We start from the raw sequence: 5,036 nt of genomic DNA, 5'->3' as shown, positions 1-5,036 counted from the left end.
TTATGACCACAGATTTTTCTTTCTGAATTTCAGGCCATGTTTTGAATGTTGCCACATTCTTTCCATTCTAGCTCCCATATTGCTGCAGCGTGTTTGGCAAACAAACTTGTCATATTGGAACATGCTTGTTTAAGCAGAAGGTCTCTGGTTATCAACCTAATCCAAAGACTGTTTAGTGCAATATTAAATCTGGAACTCAACAAGTTGACTTGTCTGCTACAAAATGTAAGAGATCTCTTAAGTTTATTTCATAGGAAAATGTATTCTTGCAGAGAATGTCATGAGCAGAAACAGCACTGAATGTAAAATTATCATCAGATTTCGAGTGATCTCAAGTTGGGTTGGGGTGCAATTAAACCTTTCCATGAGGTGCAGTGACTGGGTGTGAGGCTTTGCCCACTAGAAGAACACATGTAAATTGTATTTCAAACATATTTTTTCATGTTAAAGTAAAATGTTTGAATGTATACTTTTCAGAGCCATTTAAGTGAAATTATTTAAAACTACTGTTTTAAATGTAAGAAAACATTATTTTTAATTATGAATTTATTTGAATTTCCTTCAAGAAAAATCAATCTGAGTTCATAGACAGGCATTTGAATTTCCTTCAAGAAAAAAAAAATCTGAGTTTATGGGTAGGCACAGGCTTGCAGCCTATGTGATGTTTGAGGAGATTACCTGAACATTCCATTAATAATAGCTGCTCCAATCAAGTACAATCATCATCGTCATCATCAACAGCAGCAGCAGCCCTTTTTCCCTGTTTTTTTACTTGGGGGTTTTGGTATCCTGTGAACTGTCACCAACTTTGTTGATTCAGTGTCACTCTCCTACTTTCTTCAGTGGTCATGCCTGATTGTCACAGGTCTTCTCTCACACAACTAATACATCTTTTTGCTGGCTGCCCTCACTTTATCTTGCCTTCTTCCTGTTTGTCCCAAACCTTCTTCACCAGATTGTCATCTGCTTTCCTGCACGTGTGCCAAAACCATGGTAATCTTTTCTCTTTGACCTTCTCTGCTACTGTGACTACTTTGGCTTCTGCTCTGACATCCTCATTTATTAATTGGTACCACAGTGTGCTCTCTACCACCTGTATCAGGCACTTCATCTCTATCTACTCCAGCTTTCTCAACTTCTCTGTTTTACTTTCTCAGGTTGTTTTTTTACCTTACAGTAACAGTGGTTGTACTACTGGTTTCTACATCTTACTCTTTGGCTTCTTTTGCATTCTTCTGTCACACAATACCCTGACAATCTCTACGAGTTTCCTGCAGCCCCTCTGATATTTTCTTTGCTGTCTTCATTCAGACTTCCCTGCTCCTCAGCCATCCCTCCTAGATACTAAAGACTGTTAACCTGTTCCACTACTTTCCCTTCTATCTCAATTTTTAGCTTTTTCTGATGTCTCCCATTTGCTGCCATGACAACTGTCTTGTCTGTACTCAGTTTCATTCCATGTGCCTTCATTTGTGTATTCCCTTCCCTTAACATTTGCTACAGTTTTTGTTCAGAGTCTGCTTATAATACTACATCATCTGCATACAGTAGCTTTGTTGATCTACCCCTTCCAACCTGTTTGCTGATGTAGTCCATCACTAGTATGAACAACAGTGAGCAGAGATCTGAACCCTGATGCACACCCACGCTCCCACTAGGGACCCCTCTGTGAGTCTGAATACTGTATGCACCTCTGTCATTGGGTGTCTGTACACAGCCTGCAAAATTTCTATTAAAGTTTTCAGGACTTTGAAGCATCATAGGGCTGCCCAAATCGGGTCTATATTATCATATCACACGCTCAGAAGAGCGAACGACAGATAATCGACCCCATGTAAGCGAGAGCTTACAACGTCAAAACTTCAGAACAGCGATTATTTTCCAATGGAAAACAATAGCTCTTCCAAAACAAACAAACAAAAAAAAATAGTAAAACATTACTTAACATGGGGGACTGTACGCCCCACACCCCCCCTACTTAAATATATCAACTCTGAGATTGCACTACAGTTCCGAAAAGTCAGAGTAGCGAAAGGGGCCAAACAAATTCTTTCCCAGGGAAAGAATTTGCTGAAATGCTGTTTTGCTATTTTGCCTTTTCGTGCTTTACTGTTTGACAAAGACGCATGCGACAGCCTGCATCTGCAACAGCATAATAGGGAACTGCCTTAATCAGCTTTCTTGTACACCTTACTTTTTAGCTACTTTTTGGCATTCTTCTGTCACACAGTGTCATATGCTTTCTTGAGGTCTAGGAATACTCATGTGGACTCTTTCCTTAGCTTCAGCTTTTCTCAGCTACCTACTGCTGCAAACAATAAGTTGGTAGGCTAGTAACACATATTTCAGGGACAACTTTGCAAATATACATTTATTTGGCCTAGATTTGGAAGTATGTGAGATATTGCTTTGTTTGACATGTAGAGGGAGTCTGTCTTAAAAGTATGGAATGCAACAGATTAACTATCTATTGAGTCAGTAGCTGTTAACTTGATGATGGAGGTTAAAGTTTCTGGTGTGGGTATAAGGTGAAAGGTCAAAAAGGGTAGCTTCTTTCACAGTACAAAAAGTCATGTATAGCTCACAAAGCAAGAAGAAGTAACTGACTGTAATGCAAAGTTAAGTCTCTTAAAATAGGCAAATGAATAAATGAACATTATTGATGTACAACCATTTGTGACTGATAGGCCTGTACCTAAAATTACACCTTTTAATTAAAAAATATATTTCTGCTTTAAGTGTCATTTTCTAGGACATCTGTCAAGTTAATGGGCTTTATTAAGAGGCTGTTGCATTCTGTTGCATTCAAGAAGATTGTTTATTTCTCCTGAAAGCCTTAAAATCTGCATACAACTCTCTGTTTTGTAAACATAGAAGTAACTCAATACATGGATATAACTCAGTGGTTGGAAAAAGAAAGATTGCAGTTGCATGAAATATTACCTTAATGGGGAATGTAAGCACTCTTCTCTTTGGGGCTAAGATTGGGATGCCTTCTCTAAAGTCATGTTGCTTGTGTAATGCTGACTATATGTTTCTTCCTCCATTTCACTGCCCATTATTAAATCATACCTCTGTGGCCCCAATTTGCTAGGACATCATATACACAAAAGGTAATGTCAAACTTTCCAGTGGACCATGAATAACATTGCATAACAAAGTAAAAAAGTTTCTATAAAAAAGAAATGTCAGTCTTTTGGTGCAATAAAAGACTTTATTTAATAAATCCTTCAGATGAAACTTTAAACTGAGGCTCCATCTGTCTGAGTTGATGGTAGCTCACGTGGGTGAAAAACATCACATGGCGTTTATTGAAAAGTGTAGGTTAGCTCTGCAGTGTCCTGTTCAAATTATCCGATGTCGGTATGAATGCCACCTAAGATCTCCTGTGAAAATAGGCCATTGGACAAATGGGTTAAACCAGTGTAAATGAATAAATAAAGTATAAAACTTTCTTGGTTTAGGATACAGTATTATTTCTTATTACCAGCTACATAACTATGTATCTCTTTTCTACAACGTGTGATTTACTCAGAATTAGACCTCTCAGCTGTTCTTAGTTTAGAGGAACGTGCCTATTTCTAGGCCTTAAATACCCTTACAAATGTTGTACCTATTTTTGGAGGTATGTCCGTATTTTCAGGCTTGATTTACCCCTTCACACAACTTTCCGAATGATTTTTGAAGCTGTCTAGTACTCAGAAAACCACACTATATGATTAACGTACCAGTGGCAACTACATTTAAAAAAAGAGGATACACATCTTGCACCTCCCTTTCTTAAAAACAAAAATGAATGACCTTGTGTAGTACAATTTTGTAATACAGTTCACTAAAGTCTACAAAATTTACAGTCTCTTTTTAATGTGTTTATATTTTCCATTATTTTGTCACTCACGGGGCAGGATTCACGAAGCCTCCATATAAGAGATACAAGGCTTACACGGAGGCTGCAGTTAAACGGTGTGACGTCAGCATGTCATGCATATGCATGAGGGCATGCTGAATCACACCTAAGGCTAACACGGTCCGTGGAAGACAGTAGGGGGCGTGTCCGTAGGCCGAGCCCTGCAAGCGGACATGCCCCCAGAAGAGTAAAAATGCCCAAAGTAAACACCCATGACAAAGTACATGGAAATGTGAATAAACACAACACAACACATGCCCCCACAGACTATGAACATAAAATTATATAAATGAACATGTTATATTTTTTTTAACTGTAAAGATGTTTGCCTGTGAGTGCGCTCATTTGCGCGGGCGTGCCCGAAGCTCAGCCACAGTTAGCAGTAAGTGGAAAAGCATATAAGAACTAACTATGCAAAGTAAGCCAAAAAGCAATAGCGTAGCGGTAGAGACATCAGCTGAAGAGGAGGCAGTCATGGTTCGAGCCCCCACAACATCAATTTTTATTTTTAGTGAAATAAGCACGAAACAAGTCCCAGACATATATGTACACATATAAAATTATATTTTATGTAAAATGTAATGAAATAGGCCATTTATTTTGAAAAAATGTGAGATAACAAAAGAATAAAAAATGCCAGATGTGCCTATAGCTGAGCTACAGTTTAACAAGGTGAGTGCATCTGCCCGTAGGTGAGCAGTGGTTTAACAGATGTAAAATGAGTGCCCGAAGATGAGCAGTGGTTTAACATGCTGAAACTGTGTGACCCTAGCTGAGCTGAGCGTAATATGCATGCTGACAGCCAAATGAAGCGTAAACCAACGTAACCCATTTGCGCGGAGCTGCGCACAGCGCCAACAAGCTAACCGACGGGCAACGTTGAGCAAGCTGTAACAAAACTGCCTTTACACAGACACACCCCCTAGCCTGTCTAGACAGTCATAAAATATAAAAAGCAGTGGCCAGGTTCGAACCCAGGATACCATGCACCATAGTCAAGGTACTGAACCACTAAGCCATGACAGCTGTCCTTAGAAATGCAGTAATAGCAAATATATAGGAATGAATAGAAAGTGGAGCATGACAAAGCAGGTTTTGTGAAGCTGATACAATTCCAAAATGGCCAATC

This window comes from Protopterus annectens, chromosome 1.part1 (assembly GCF_019279795.1).
Source record: "Protopterus annectens isolate FY-2018-M chromosome 1.part1, PAN1.0, whole genome shotgun sequence".
In the NCBI taxonomy this organism is placed as follows: domain Eukaryota; kingdom Metazoa; phylum Chordata; order Ceratodontiformes; family Protopteridae; genus Protopterus; species Protopterus annectens.
This window is presented reverse-complemented; position numbering follows the sequence as displayed.